Source organism: Thunnus albacares, chromosome 24 (assembly GCF_914725855.1).
Source record: "Thunnus albacares chromosome 24, fThuAlb1.1, whole genome shotgun sequence".
NCBI classification, from domain to species: Eukaryota; Metazoa; Chordata; class Actinopteri; order Scombriformes; family Scombridae; genus Thunnus; species Thunnus albacares.
Window position 1 is genome coordinate 1209988 of NC_058129.1, and position 17521 is coordinate 1227508.

The 17521-nt window shown below is 38.7% G+C and overlaps 1 long non-coding RNA gene across 1 annotated transcript; it reads left to right on the plus strand.

Annotated features, from left to right (window-relative positions):
- Window positions 1-1742: 1742 nt before the first annotated feature.
- On the plus strand, window positions 1743-9898 carry LOC122976018. Its single transcript, XR_006400785.1, has 3 exons — window positions 1743-1754; window positions 5393-5404; window positions 9823-9898. It is a non-coding gene; the product is annotated as an uncharacterized LOC122976018 (long non-coding RNA).
- Window positions 9899-17521: the final 7623 nt, after the last annotated feature.

Genomic DNA, 17521 nt, shown 5'->3' on the forward strand with positions numbered 1-17521 from the left:
ATGATGTTCCCTGAGAGATCTTTCAGAGAACAAAACAAGAAGTCAGTATTTTACAAAAACTTGAAGCAATTCGAAACTACACCACAATGACTACATCAGAGAGAAGTTTCACCTGGCTTTGCCCCATACTCAGACCATACGAAGCTGGTACAGTGGCATCTCTGCAGATCCTGGATTTACTGTTGATTCATTCACAGCTTTAAAAAGTCATGTGGTTGAGAAGAAGAAAGCAGGAAAAGACACAGTTTGCTCATTGCTGATAGATGAAATGTATATTCATAAGCAAACTGAGTTTGATGGGGACCAAATTCATGGCTGTGTTTACTTCGGTGCAGGTGAGATGGAAAATATTGTGGCAACACAAGCATTGGTCCTCATGGTTGTTGCAATCAATGAGTCTTGGAAGATCCCCATTGCTTACTTTCTTATCAACAGCATGACAGGAGCAGAGACAGCAAACATCATCTGAAAGAGCCTTGTTAGGCTTCATGCAGTCGGAGTAAGAGTTGTCTCCTTGGCGTGTGATGGACTCTCCAAAAACTTAGAAATGATCAGGGAGCGCGGTGCCAACCGCAACATCAGAGACGTGAGATTTTACTTTCTCCAACTTGAGGATCACACATGAAAAGTCCATGTGCTCTTGGATTCATGTCACATGCTCAAACTTCTTCTGAATGTGTACTCATCGGTTGAGGTTCTGGTAAGAGAAGATGGCATATATATGTCTGTATATTTGTAAACATATATGTTTTGATTTGTGTACAGTATGTTTTTCTACGTGTATGTCAGAATATGGCCAACACCTTTTTTGTAGTTTTCAGCCTTAGAACATGAAAATGGAAAGTGGCAAGTGCCAAGCCTAACTGTCTTTGTAAATACATTGTAAATGTTAATTTGAGTCTGCATGAAAGGGGCCAAAGAAACTTTCAATGTCTGCTGTAAAGCACGTACATGTGTCATCTGAAATTAACTCCAGTGTCAGATGTACCTGTCTGAGATATAATCAGTTGTTGAATATTAATTTTGAGCCTGCATAAATTGGGGCCTAAGTATATACTGAGGAAGCACTTGTATACAGACAACACCACCGATTACCAGGATGACTTTCAGTTGGAGTCTGCATGAATGGGGCTGAACTGTGAAAGTACTCTTAAAAATCATAGTAGGCTGGGATACTACACTCAGACAAAAAATGACAGACAAAATAAATATAACACACTTAGTTGTACATAGAGGCTTTACATATGGAGCCTATCTTAAATCACACAGATATTGCTGTTAGAGTATGCATAAACGGGGCCTAAGATGATATTGATCTGTTGATGTGATATACATATGCAACCTCCCTGGTCGATGTTGATGTAGATAGTTTCTGGAATTGTGTGTTTAAGTTAAGGAAGAGTTCACTGCAGAATCTAAAAGAGCACAAAAAATCTATATAAAAAACATAAAAAAAGATTTAGTATTTTTCTGATTCTCTCATTTACTTCAGTTACAAGCACCAACAAGTTAAAAAAGTTAGTTTGTCTTTGTATTACAGATATTTAAGTTATAGAGGTGTTTTATACAGTAATTTAGTTTTGTATGTTACAGTTTGTTATAGATAATCTGAATTGAACAAAAAAAGGTTTTGAATCTAATTTTTAATTCAAATTGTTTCATGGATGAATCTTTGGTCTGATTGCTGTTTTCGTCAGGACTGGGCAAAATGTTACTATTATAGCAATATTGTGATGGGACAGTAGATATTGTCTGTGAGTCTGGATTAAGTAATATGATATAGAATAATTCTTTACCTAGTTTGAAAGGCTTTATTACAGTAAAGGGATACATTTTTTTCAGACTGTTCTGTTTTATTATTTACCTCTATCTGCCTGGTCATCATATTCACATTACTAATGATTGGTTATTAAAAATTTGGTATATCATTTTCTTACAAATGCAACAAGAGTAACTATAGATTTCGTGCTATACAGAGATACTGTCATTTTTAATTTTGTCCTTATCGCCCACCCTCAGTTTTCCATTTTCCATTGTATATAGGTTCTCAAGTGTTGTATCTGTCATATTTTATCTTTTTTTTCTCCCTATTTTTTGTATCCATGCTTTTTAGTTTCTTGTATGTTTGTCCCATGTTATATGTTCCCACTCCTGGTGTACACCTTGTCATGGTGAGTGGGCTTTTAACCAAGACAGGCCATACTGAATGTGTTCTATCAGTGCTTTTAGCTTGTCATCTTTCTGTCATGTAGGATACTTGAGGAAAGTTACAATGCCAAGGCTAATGTGATGTGTACTCCATGGTAAAGAGGTCACACATCTTTTCATGTATTTCAAGTATACTTTCAAGTCATACAGAACAACTTGTACATTTTTAATCTGGGTATTCAAGCAGAAAGTGATAATACTCCTGCACACACACAAATAGACTCTGCATAATTATTTGTCAGTGTTTCAGTCTTCTGACCTTTTTCAAGACAATTCAAGACAATTTCTTGAGAAAGGACAGAAGACTGAAATGTTGCGTGGGAGTATTTTCACTTTCTACTTAAACTACACCTCTATCCCTTGACAAAAGAGTTGAGCATTAATGCTTAATGGTTTATCTGTATTTTATGATTTGCTTGTCCTTTAAGTTGATTTGAATGTGAAAACTAAGATTTTCAGTCAGTAATAAAAAAGAAGGAATTTATTGAAATGTGAACCAGAAGTTATTATAGATTAATTCTCAAAGAAATGTTTAAATAAAAGGTCATGAAACACAAAAAGGTGGACAAAATTTAAACTATAAAATGTAAAAGTAAACACATTTAATCTAATAAAATCAACAGACTGGGCCTGGGTACGTGGTAACAACTATCCCCAGCATGGGCCTAAAGAGCTGCAGGGTCCATGAAGTGGTAGGAGGAAAAGGGGATAAAGGGTGGCACTGTAGGGATGGTTACTTTTTACTAACCATAATGAACATAAAAAATAAACTCAACATTAGCCATGACAGACAGAGCTATATTTAGGCCTAATAAAATGGTTCCTAAAGGCCAAATTCAAAAAGCAGTGACACTGCCATCTGTAAGCAGTTCACTGCATTTGGAGGTGGTCTTTAAGGCAATTAGCTAATGTACTTAAAAACATATCATTTCCCCTAGGTGTGAAATTAACTCCATCTTTCAAAAATAGCCCAGGACTGTCATGTCTAATATGAGGGTGCTCAATCATGGCAACATTTAAGCTACAAATAAATGTGGCCATGACACTGCTGAAAAATTTCCTGGCCTTATCACCAGGAAGGAACCAGCCTTCCACCGGCATCTTTGGGTCATAGAAGAAAACATGATTTTCATGCCAGGGTGCTGGAGGTGAAGCTGGTGCAGGTCCTCCTTCATCAGCTTGATGATGAGGACATCCGGTGCTGCTCTTCCTTGCAGCGAATGGAGGAAAAGAAGGTGAGAAGGCCTTTCCACCACAGTCCACCCCAGCCAAACCAACAGACACAGACGTCCAGCACACTGAGGTTGCTTCCCAAAGTCTCTGCAGCTCTCTGGGCACCACACTGGACATAGCTGTCACCAATGATTCACACTGTGACTATGGGAGGAAGTGTGTAATAAATGCTTCAGGTAATGAGAAATATGAAGTTAACTATGAAGGGTGGATCCATTTTTTACATTGACAATACAATTATGTCACATCTGTAGGATAAAATAGAACAAGGGAGCAACACCTCAACATATAGATGTCAATCTTTAAAACATTTTTTTTATCCTTTGAAGACAGACAGTGCAATATCAGCTGTCTAAAGTCAAGTAGCCAAGACTGGTACTTACAGTTTGTGCTGTGTGTCAACTAGGACATGATATACTGTACATCTTGTAAGAAATATGAAAGTGCTTTTCTTTCTCAACAGTCATATTCAAGATAATAAGCTTGCGTAGTCCTGTTGATGGCAGTACACATACCTTTTTCAGAAATCTCAACAGAGAAAATTTGGTCAGACCCCAATAAATTCCTCATTGCAAATAAAAGAAATTCACATGAAAGTATTACTCAGATACTACCCTTGCAATAAATTATTGCATAAATGTAAAGCAGATATTTCTCCAGTATGCTCTTTCCATTTCTCACTTATTCTATGAATATATTGGCTCTCAAGAAGTCTGGGTTGAAGTTGCTCTGTTGATTTATCAAAGCTTCAACAAATTGACACATTTTCAAGAGGATATGGGTTTTGTTTCTGAACTGCAATTCAGACTCACAATCTACGAACAATGCTCTCAAACTTATTTGTCGTGTCAGCTTGTTACTATTTTTCTATGGGATTTCCCGTTGTATTAATATGTTCATCATACTAAGAGAGGATTAGTGTCCTATCAGCCAGTTCAGTTTGTGACATTACATGTCATGTTGTGAAACTTGAAAAGTAAAAGCATTCAAAATGTATTTTACAGTAAACATTTTATTGGTTAAATGTAGTTTAAATATCATCAGATAAAGTCTTCAACTGTTTCCTACAGTTGGAGGAAAACCTCCGTTAACATTTTGTTAAATATAACAGAGCCGAGCTTACCGGTAAACACCTACTCCAAAAGACCATTTATGATTTAACAGACACAAGCTCATTCTCCATGTAAAGTGAATAAATGTGATGTGAACAGGAATCACAGTTCCCCTACTACTTTAATTGGCTGGTTTGCATTTGTATAGCTCACAGCATTATCACATTCATTCACTTCTCTAGCTGTGGTAGAGGGGGGTGTTAGATGAGAAGGTCTAAAGCCACAGATATACTCCCGAGCAGATGCGTACACAGACAGCTGCAGATACCACAGAAGCCTTGTAGTTCTGTTTATACTACTTTCTGGAGTTCGCTTGGGGGACGCGTTCCACACATGCACAATAGATCGGCATTGACAGGAAGACAGTGTTGTGACTGCGTGGACTGGCCACAGATGGATAGGGCGCCTCCGCTCAGCCTTGCAGCCAATATTTCCCAGTGGTCACTCGTGACATTGTAGCAAAAAATCCCCCTGCGGTCCAAAACGCATTTTCCCCATAGACCACCATTGTAAAAGAGATGATAGGCTGATAGGACACCACGAACTGCAAACAAGGTCAATTATGATTCTTTCTATTGTGAATTCTTGATCCATGGAGGTTTTATATTTGTAAAACTTGACTTGAGCCGAGAAAAGCTATTTAAAATTTCATCTCGAGAAAAATGTGAAATCATAATATCTAATTTAGTCTAGTCTATCTAAAATTAAAAGTTTTGTCCAAATGCACTTTTGATACTACCTCAATTTGAAACATAATAGAAACAACAAAAGATATGGGACAAAACTAGAAACGTTTGCCAAAACACTACAGTTGCATAAAAGCATAGCGAAAATACTAGTTGTGGCCTTTTGTATCTGTCTTGTAAGTGCAGAGCTGGTCCATCTGTCCTCAGCATCCTTGCTGAATCAGATATCTAAGTGCAGATGATCAGCCTGTTTCCCTCACCAAGAGCACCATGTTGCCAAAAAATGTACTGACTGTAAGCAGCGTATCCCCGGTTGTCATCTCCTGGCTCCCTTGCCTGTCCGACTACCAACACATCATCCTTGTGCTGCCTAAGAATGTGCAAATTGCCTTCATCAAGACAACACAGGGAGAAATGTGGTAGTTTTAAGAAGCAGTTTGCAGGGTCCTGGCCGCAGCACAATTTCTCTCTGTTGGCATGTCCCTGCAGTTTCCACATGTGCACCATGGTAGTCCAGGTAGGCCGGCAGATGGTGGGGCACCATGCCTGCATTGGTGCATCATGAGTGCATCAAAAACCAAGCTAGGTTCCCTTGCAAACAGCTCCCTGGCCAGGTCTCTGTATTCCTTCAGGTCCATATCTTGAAAAAGTTGCTGAGGGAACAGAAGACATGACCACATAAATCTACATCATAATGTGCATCCAGTGTACCCAGAAGTAGCTGTATGCTGTAACCTTCCTCCTTTGTTATAAGTTTTTATATCTTATAGATGTTCTTTATCAACTAATGAGGCATTTATTACAATTACACTACATAAGGGTAGCCTAAACCAACTTCTGTATGTGCCCTTCTCTGTTCTTGGAGAGCTTCCACTCTCTCCTGCTTTTCTCCAAGCCTCACTCGTCTCCCTCTTCCTTGACCTCTGCCCCTCACTCTTCTTCTGCCCCTGCTTACAGCTCTCACTCCTCGGCCTCTGCTCCTCCGAGGCTCTGTTCTTCTCTGGCTGACACTGGAATCTGTGTCGTCTGAGTGCCGCTAAAATCTCCAGTCTGGACATAAAAACAATTAGCAAATGTTGCTGTTGGCTTGTTGACTGCTGTTTGTAACTCGACAGATGACTAGGTATTGTAATTATATTATTATTGTGACGCGTAATTATTGCTACTATACCTAAATAACAAGCTAGTCTGAAGATCACTGAAGTCACTGACTAATTAGAGCCAGTCATCCAACTATTAGCGTAGCTGTTCGCCCATAAACACAAACAATGCCATTAACATTCGATAAACACATTATTTGATAAAATATTTGCATGGTACTTCATCACTCATTTTCCTGCTTATGTAGGTATGTGATGCTGCCGGTGGTACACTGGGCTGTGGGTGAGGAGGGCCCAACTGTGTTTCCAGTAACCTGCATAGTATATCTTTAATGTTTACTTGTTGGGGTCATAGTAAATGGATCATTGCCTGTCTTTAAACCTGGCTGTCTTACTGGGCTATTAATAAAACACAGTGTACAAAGATGAGACGATCCGCTGCTCCTGCTGTTATTGGATTCACATATGCATCATAATGTGTGTGAAAAGGTTATCTGCAGACTTCCTGCTATAATGGTGTCAGTACAGGTTAGATTATCTTACTCAGCAGGTGTTTGACTATTTAAGATCTATCAACTTGAGTGAACAGAACATTTTCATGGTAAAGTTTTCGCATCGGGAACTTGGAAATTAGTTTGAGCTGAGATCTGACAGGTACTTATTACTCCACATGATGAGTGAACTGACCCTCATGCAAAAGGTGCATGCAAGTGCTCTTTTAAACAAAGACAGTAGTTATGGGTTTCTACTAAAATTGTCAACATTGACTACTAGTTTGAGATGGGATGTGAATGGGATGAAATATTAACCCTTTTTAGGTCAAACTTGTTTCCTTCATTGGCAGCGACTGTTGCTTTTGAATATACATTTCTCTTGCAGTCGCTACAGGAACGTAATTCATAGCAGTAAGAGTTGGCAAGGTAATGAAGACTGTCTCAGCTGTGACTGTGGATCTGTTTGCAGGTTTTCAGTGTTCATCCACTTAATGCCATAATGTTTGCCGAGCACAACACTGTCAGTGTAGGACATAAATGGGAGGAGGCTGATCGATTTGGTCAACATTCAGTCCCACTCAATTACATGCCTCAATATTCACTATATCCAGGAGCTCATGTCACTGCACAAACACTTTCATACTGTTTAATTGATTTGCCTCTCACTACGACACATGCCATTGAAGCTTTTTATTCTTCAGAGGAAAAAAATGGACTACCACCCTGGATAAAAGCCAGAGAACATTTTCCTTTCAAATGAAAGCTGAAGCGCTTCCCTTTGTGATATTCTGACTTCACACTCAGGACCAGCCTCTAGTTTAGGTTTTCAGATATATATGAGTAAGGCATTACATTTCAATCTGTACATTCTGTTCATGACATGCAGTGTTGGACACATCCTGACCCTTAGACAGATGTTCTAAATGCCCTCTGGGATCGCTTAACAACACTGCTCCCTGCTGGTGACACTGCAGCACCCTTCCATTAACATCCCCGGATTTATAGGGTAGGTTCACAACTTTGATAAGTCCTTCTGTTCATACTGGTTATTAAAAGATCCTCTTCAAATTTGCTTTCAGTATAAGTGATGGGAGCCAAATCAAAGCATTTGCAAAAGTTGATATGAAGCTTATGTGAGGCTTCATCAGTCTGAGTTAGTCATATCAAGTGGATATCTGACACATTTACAGTCTTTTTAGCACCAAATTCCCCTTTTTGTTTTTCCTCGGACAGTCAAGGGCAAAATCCTCACACAGACTTGGATGGGGAGGGGGACCAAGTGGGGAGTGAGCGAATAACAGCGTGTGTGTGTGTGTGTGTGTGTGTCTGTCTGTCTGTGTGAGGGTAATGCATCCAGTTGTGTATGGAAGCAAATAATTGCCATAATAATTGGAATTATATCAGCAACTGAATACCACATTTTGACATTTAATCGCTACTGAATACTTGATGTTGAAATTTAAATACCACAGAAATATTTGACTTTAAAAACCATCTTTCACGTGATGGTGTTAGCATGCCATCCATCCCTTATGTTCAGATCTGAATTTTAGCATCTGAATTTCACCAAGCGTATTTGAGCAACCACTTTTAGAGTTTTTGACTTGATTAGAAATTTTCAGTCTGACTTGTGCTAATTGAGAAACTTGAATATAGCTTTTGAATATTAGGGAGGTGAATTTTCTATCCGAATTTGAGAACCCTAAAATATATACTGGAAATAGAGTTTTTGAAATTGAACAACTTGAAAGTGACTAATGAGGATTTCACAAAGTGAAATTCAGACCACATACATTCAGAAAGGTGGTTTTCAAAGTCAAACATTTCAGTGCAATAGATTCAGTGGTATTACACAACAGAAAAGTACAGTAGTGATAAAATGTCAAAATGTGGTATTCAGTTGCTGATATAATTCAAATTATTATCGCAATTATTTGCTTCCATAGTTGTGTATTAGCAGCACTTCAAAAATTGTCCTGACAGATCCTGTGAAATGATATTCGGGAATAATTTCAAAAAGCCTGTGGTGCTATCTGTGGGTGGTATATCAGCTTACAGATTCAAAGCAGAAGACTGTGAAGCAGTGTGTGACACTGAAGTTACAGACTTTTAGTTGTTAAAGCAAGCCCAAAATCATCCTTCTAACTTTAATATATGAGCATGTGTAATTTCAGTGTCACAGATAATGTAGGAAATTTGAGGCTCCCACAGTTGTTGACTTTGAATCTGAACTCACATGTTCACTAAACAACCTTTTTTTTCCTCAATCTTTGACCTCACCATTCATGTATATTGAGCAAAAAGATTGTAAATTATTGATGAGCAGTGTGGAATGAGGGTCAGGGAGCAGCTCTCAACAGTGTCAATCCTTTATTGACGTGCAATACAGGGGATACAAACTCAAAAACCACAGAAGTAAATATAGGTAGGGTCAAGAAAATTAACTTGGTAAATCAGCTACACTGTCCCTGCCATCCCTTCCCTCCGTGCTGTGTCCTCTGACTACATGCTGCCTCTCCTAAATGAATCACAGCAGCAGCTACATAATAGTCACATAAAGAAAACAGACTTTTCTGCACAGTTCTGTTCATCCTAAGCCAGAGAAATGTGTGCACATTGGATATGGATATCTGACTTGCAGGATTAAAATGAACACAATTATCTTTGTAAGACGCACACAGAGGTACAGGCACACTAAATGAACTCACTTGTGCATCTATGATTGCTCAATGAATCGCAGGTATGCACATATTATATCGGACAGTTATTCATCATCTATTTCAGTTTTGTAATTAGGATGAGTAAGGCAAATACAGAGAATGAAAGGAATCAGTGTAATTAACTATTAGCATGTAGTTCATATTAAGTGCAGAATTGCCTTCAATAGCGTATAACTGCAAATACATTCTTTCCCTCTTTGCCAATGCTATTTGATAATGAAATCACCCTAAACAATGCTGACAGTTTGTGGAACTCACTTGTCTTTTAGGCATAAAGAAATGCCTTATATCTGACCCTTCCTTTTCACTAGCGCCTCATTCATATTTGCTGAGTTGTTCTGACTGCAAGGCAAGCAGTGAAAGGATCAAATCATTTATGTACTGACAAACAAGAACCATACACATAGAGTTAACATTATCATGCCTGCTTGTTAGGGATATGAACTGTTTGGCCCTTTAACTTACATACATACACGTAAACACTGCAACACTGATAGGAGAAGCAATATTAGTGGGTTAAGAGACAGAGAGCTCAGGACAACAGCGAGTGATATGGAGGTTGGCTACTAGCCAAGTTCTTGCCTGTTTTCTGATAACATGTACCTTTGACATGCTAAATGACACGTTAAATGGTGAAAAAGTGGCAATCTCTAACACTGTGTGCATAACTGGACACTAGTGACTACAGTTTGGGACTTGAAGTTGGAGGAGGATGAAGCAGAGAGAGATGTAATGAAAAAACAAAACATCAGTGAAAAATTGACAAAAAATGTTGGATTTCCTCTTCATATCATTGCATTTGCAGCTGCAGATGGAGAAGCATGCAGGACATTTCAATCCTAAAATATGGGATTAAAGGATTGCAAGAAAGGCCTGTGACGTACAAAGCTCAGTTTAGCAATTCATAAATTTGATTCCTTTAATATTAAAGCCAATTCATAATTGTGGACACAAATAAAAAGAGTAAAAAAAACTGTATTTGAGGAAAAATATCACTCTATGAAGGACATGATGGGACCTTGATGGTGTTTTTGTTTTTTTATGAATGAAAATTGTGAAAAATTGAACATGAAACTTACATTATGTGGTTTAGTGTTTTTAGAATTGAAAAACTATTACAAGAAGTTTTGAATGACAAGAAGTGCTAATAAAAGACATCAATAGTGACTTTTTTTATGCTTGTCTTAAATACATAAAAAATACAGCAAACTACAGATTTATAAGATAAAAATGAAGACAAAAAGTTTTATTTCTAATACAGAGTTGTGGGAGAATAACATGATTGGATCAAAGTTTTAGGTACAGTATAAATGATTATTAGCTATTCATACACACTACTACAATCTACAGCCTCATAAATGTAATAATTATCCAGAGTGGTGTCATATTAAAGGTTGTGGGTAACCTATATCAGTAGGTTTTATTATGTTGTGAGGATGAAAGTATTCAGAGATGGCCAGTGTTGATTTGTGTGAGTATGGTGCGAGCAGAAAGGTCAAGTAGCTTGTGAGATTTTATATCACATGTAGTGCTGGTGAGCAGAGATGTGAAAAATAAGCTGAGAGATGTAAGAAATACAGCCTTTATTTTTCCTGAAGGCGTGATGTATCATCACTGTCTTCATCAACACAGTGTAGCAATAAACACCAAGTACATCAAAGGCAGATGGAAATGTCATTAATTATGACCTGATGATAAGTCAGAAGGTCACCAAAAGTTTATAAAGATCAGGAATGCTTCATAACAAGGCTGGAACTTTTGTATGTATGATCTTGGAATGTTCATTTGTTTATACATTCTGGCACAAAATTCTACACTACTTAGGAAATTGGCTGAGTTCCACACTGTCTTCAAGCCCTCAGCTCTGTCTCCTCTGGGACAGACGTTCCACAATTAGACAACAACCTTTACCACTGTGATGATCAGAATTGTTACAGCAACCAGACAGATTTTACAAAAGTGGAAATTTTAAAAAATGGATGGATTTTTTTTCACTTTAACTGGCACTTACGTGCCCTTACATTGACAGGTTGTCATTTACTTTTATAACTATTTTTTTATCTCAATTTGAATTGTAATGAAAGGCTGATTTTTTTGTTGTTTTTTTTTTTCAAAATGCCTAGTAGTCCATCCAACAGTGCTAGTGTTAGCCAGCTGGCTAATTCTCAACTGCAGTCCTTTGGCGAGATGTTCTGAAACCGATGAACTGATGGTTAAAAATTACAGACAGAAGACAACAAGATGCCATAAAGACAATAGCAACAAAATAAGCATTCTCAAGACAGTGCACAAGGCATGCAGAGCAACAGGAAACAACAAAACATTGGTACAGTATCCACTATTCAGTATGTAGCCATGCAAGTAAGACAAGGCAATGAAAAACAACCAAGCGATACTGATTATAACCATTGATATTTACTGTCGCATTCAGACACACAAAGCAACAATAAGCAGTAAGACATAAATAAAGTATGATCATCATCAAGTTAATCTTGATAAAAGATTGCAATTACGAGTTAGTAAAAAGCTATACATGATCCATGCAAGACAAAATTTTAGAAGACCATACCACATTGTTAATATAATAGTAGCCATGCAAAGCTGACCATAAAGGACTTCATATACAGTACCAGTCAAAAGTTTGGACACACCTGTATGTGTATCTTGATCACCTAGAAAAAACAAAGAATCAACCTTTTTTTCATGGTTTATTTACCCTGTAGTCTCACAGTAAAAATCAAAAGGATTTATATAAGAATACACACCATGTCCTTCAACAAGACCTCAAGATTAGATCATAATGCAAGACGTGAGGCCTGTACTATGGAGCAGGATTTGGGGTTAGAGAGGTAACTTCAGGTTTAACTCTGGGTTTTCAGGGCTATGACGGTGGTTCACTTCTTACCAGGGTACATCACCATGGTAACTTATATTGAACAGCTAACCTGCTGCAGGTTAACATCAGAGAATAGGATCATAACCTGTCAATACTGCAACCAATGACCAATCAGATCACTGAAAATAAAGCATTGTCTGAGTTACAATAAAGTGACGAGAGAAGAGCAATATATATTTTTATGGCTCAGTAGAAACATTTCATTGTTCCAGGCTTTCTATTTCAATTCTGATTTTAAAACAAATGGAGAGATTGTTTATGACACTAAACACATGATGATGATTTTAGCTACATTTTAATTGTGCAAAGTTTATTTTCTCCCCAGAGAGATATCTGACAGTGTGGATGATTTTACACTCAGATTCCATCACTGCAGCTCAGAATAACATGAGACAACTGTGTGATGATAACTGGAAATAAAAACCAATGATTGTCTTTCATTAGAAAAATAATCCACACTCTTAATTGGCTCCCATGACTATAATTGCAACATTTGGGTCAGATAGACCTCATCAATCATTAACTACTTTTCCACTCTTTGCTTTAGTAGCAGAAGCAGTAAGTTTTTTATTTATGTGACATATTCAGAATGGTTTCTTCATCATCCAACTAAATAGCAAAAATTACTCTCTCTGTGCTTAAGCCATATATAATCATTCCTACATGTATTTTAAGCCTTCGCCTACTTTTAGCATGGTAGGTAGGTATTTGGTATCATTGTTTCATCTCACACTGCATGAACTTCTTCATTCATGGTTCTGATGATGTCGCTCAAAATCAACAACCCCGCCTCTTTCACATGAACACGCTTGTAGCTGGATAGGAAAACCCAGAATTGACTGAGCTAGTTGATAGCCAGTTATCTGGACGGCCAGCGTTAGGCTCAGTGAAGCCAGATAATGAAAAGATATTGTGGGTATGTTGAACTTACTTTGTAGTACAGGCCCCGTTTTAAAGGCCTTGTCAATATTGATTTTGGGTGATTTTATAATTTAGTGGTAGATATTCACAAACTATTTTCCATTAACCAAATGATCACAAAGTGAACCTTAGGCTTTTGAGGCCCCTGAAAGTCTTGAGCCCAGGGACAGTTGCTCACTTTTCCCCTATTAGTAATCCAGATACGCAAATATGAATGCCAGTGGTTATTTGAAATATTTCATTCAATAGTAAATCTTAGAGGAAACTGGAGATCTCTGAGATTTAGTGGCCGGGCATTTATTAACCTCAACTGCAGAGGGTATCAGGCATTCATTGGAAGCAGGCTCATATTAGAGAGAGGCCTTTATATTTAATTCCCTCTGTTTGATAAGTATATTTGCTCATATTTTAGTATGGAGCCTTCGTGTTTTCTGATCTGCTTCCGTTTGCTCTGTTAAATTTATGTTACTGCATTACCGGTAATCCACTTACTCAAATGTGCAGAACAATAATTCTAGTGCTTGAGTTCCACCTGGAACATTTTGGCAGTGCACCACTTAGCTGCGGCATGTGAGTAGCATGCTCATGGATGTATGCTTGCTGGCCTAGCCAAGTTACCCTGGTTACCCATGCTCATGTAATGTTGCGGCCATCATTATTATTAAAATATGAACCGTTATCCCTGTATCTAAACAATATTGTGTTTCCTCCCTCCTCTCTATGATGGTCGGCTAGAGGGCTACATATGTACTCATAGAACTAGAGTTACATCCAAGTAACTACTATTTATGCTCAACTGGCATGCACATTATATAACAGGCACCAGGAGTTTATCCACCCTTGTTTTTTCCCTCGCCTGTTTTTGGGGCCGGCCTTTATTTGATGGTGTTGACCACGCCCCCCAGCCATTATCAGAGACCCGGCTTTTAATTGACTATCATCTTTTATTTGAGGAAATACAGTATCAATCAGTGACAATATGTTAAACAAAGGAGAATCTATTCAAGACAATGTAACTTTGTTCCCCAGGAGGATGCATCTCATTCACAGTGGGAAGGAGATCTGATGTAGGTATACAGACATGCAGCGAAAGGGGGACCTTAGAACAGTGATGATTTCACTCACTTATATAATGATCAATTAGCATGGCAAGCAATGGTTTCATCACTGCTATGATATTAATTCATTATTGCATGTGTTTTGCCTTTGGGAGACTAAGTATGCAACAGTGTCCATAAATTGATGTGCACAAATTAAATTACCTGATATTGATACTTCTTGTTACTTGTTACCTGGGGGGGTGGAGCAGGTGAACCCAAGTGCAGACACACATAGGCAAGGAGATAGGGACATATTAGGGCTATATATAATGTATTTATTAAAGCAGGCCAGGAGAAACTAGTACTCGTAGCTGGGAACCAGGAGCTGAGGCAGGCTGGGTCAAAAGGAGCAGGTTCGGAGTGGACAGGTGACAGGAGACAGGGACCAGAGACGGAGCAGTCGGGACTGCAGGGGACAGGGACGGGAGCCAGAGCAGACAGGACTGCAAAAATGGCTCGAAACGTAGACTGGTGCAGAGGCTACGATCTGACAGGGCTGTGTATAAGTAGAGATCTTGATGTGTGGAATGAGCTGCAGCTGGTGGGGCTTTGCTCTGACTCCACCACACCTGTCTCCACTCATACAATCACACACGGAGAGAGAGGGAGAGAGCCACTGGGGAAGTGGCAACAGGTAGAGAGACACAGGAATCATGACGCCTCTCTGCTTTGGTCTCCTGCATGAAACCAAAGTGAAAATAAACAAGAGAATAAACTTAAAGCATAGTTTTTGCTCATGGTGCAATGCCCCAGGAACACATTATAGCCCTACTACAGACAGAGATCTCTCCTAAACAGAGTTCTCCATCCAGTGAAACATTATATATTTTATCTCCTTTGTTTCTTTGCTCTGTGCCGGTGAAAAGAGAGCTTAGGGGCACAAGACAAAGCTCTCTATTTATCGGTTGAGCCTCTCCTGTGACCGTGAGGTGGTCACGGTCACAGAGCAGCAACCAGGAGAATGTGTGGAGCTCAGCGATCCATGAGGACCTCAATGTTGAGCCGCAGCTCCTCTGCATTGACAGGATTGGACATGTGTAAGATTGCCACCCCAATGCTCCCTAGGGTGCTTCGTTTTGATGGTGTACAAGGAGTAAGGGACTAGGAGGAGACCTCAGGGTGCATCCAAGACAAGAAAGGCTGCATCACACACAGGAGGAGCTGAAAGATGTATGGATTGCTCTGCTTGAACTGCTACAACCTCTAAACAGTCGGTCAGATAAAGGTAGCATGTACTACCCTGATTGTACACCAGGTATGCATCACACAGTAACTTAAACCTAACTTTGAACTCCAAGTATAATGAGCTCAGTAAGGTGTGTCCAGTGGTGTTCCACCACCGACAGAATGTACAGGAGTTTTTGCCGGAGCCACATTTTATAACAAGAAAGGACTTCACCTGTACCCTTTTTCCTGTCACTACTATGCAGATGATATTCAATTATACATGTTGTTCTAAGCTTCAAAATATCACATGATATATTTTTTTCCATAATTGACAATTGTCATATTTCAGATTGGGTTCCATCTGGAACATGTTCGGATGTATTTGAGAAGTTGTCATTTTAAGTAAAGAACGAGAAAAAGTAGTAAAAACCTGCTACTATAGTTTGCTTTATAGTTTGTTGACATAGTTTCCAAAGCTAGCAGATGTCTGCCGAGGGGCAGCTTCCAAGAGCTGAGTGGGCTCATAAGGAGGGGGACCTTAAAGAGACAGGTGCTAAAACGGCCTGTTTCAGACAGAGGCTGAACTGAGGGGCTAGCGGGTCAGTATGAGTTAAATCAAGAGAGGTTCCAAAGACATTCCAGTAGCCCATGATTAAAAACGTAAATGTGAATATGTCCCCTTTAATACTAACAAAATTGATGTTCTTATGTCTGCCCCCTCCTGCCTTGTCCCAGATAATAGGTAGTCTGTTCTGTCTCTTCTTGTATAAACCTAATCTCAGAAATCCAGGTGTCACTATAAACCAGCCACTGACCAACACATGAGCTGTTGATTATCATTCCATGATTTCATGATGATTGTTTTTCCACTCTGCTTTTATTTTATCCCAGCTAGAATTCTGTTAGTCCCTTTTCATCTGTGTTAACAAGACATCCCTTGATTGCTTACAAGTAGGGATGGGTATTATTATTATATTATTGTTACAGGTATTAATACAGCTTTTTGGTATTGATACTTAACAATACTCTTACCAATACTCCTCCTGAATTTTAATGGGATTAAAAATTATAATTTATTTTGTTTTCATTTGAGTTTTAACTTGACTTGAGGTTGACTTGTCAAGTTATTCTGGACAGCAGAGCCATTCGCTGCTGGGTTGGGAGTGGACAGCCTGGATTGACAGTTGCTCAGAAAATCCAAAATAACATGAAAATATGACGTAGTGTTCCATCAGGTTGCCTGTTACTCCCATAACACAATGTTATATTGTTAGTGTCAGAGTGTTTTTAATTAACTATACTACAGTCAGCCCACTCCTCAGAGCTTTTCAACCTGTTTGCTAACTACAGTCCACACTGGTCATGCCTCACTAATGAATGCATCATTATTAATGGAATGTTGACTTCACAATGTAGTATGATGTCCTGTATATATATTTTTTTACTAACATTAATATTCTTTTTTATTATTGCTCTGCATGCTTATAAATTATCTCAATAACTTAAACAATAAGTTCAAATCTTACTGTATACTTTAAACTGTTGGCTTGTTTGATCGTCCGACTGCTCAGATTTCCTGACCCATCGGACTTGTAGTGATGTCACTGTGAGTGCAGTTTCCTGACATCACCTTACATATTTTATCACATTTTGTTGCCATTTGAGTCCACTAATATACCCAGTTGCCTGTAGTGCAGCTTTAATTCAAAGTGCTTCACAACAAATGTCTCTTATTGGCATGTGTCTGATGCCTGAGCCTTCTCTACGGTCCTTAGGTGTTTAAGCAACTTTACCTGCAGGAGGCCTGTGTGCTGAGTTCTCAAGCCTTTGTGTTAGAGGAGGCTAACAATGACACAGACTTTGAAGAGGTCTCGGATGAAGAAA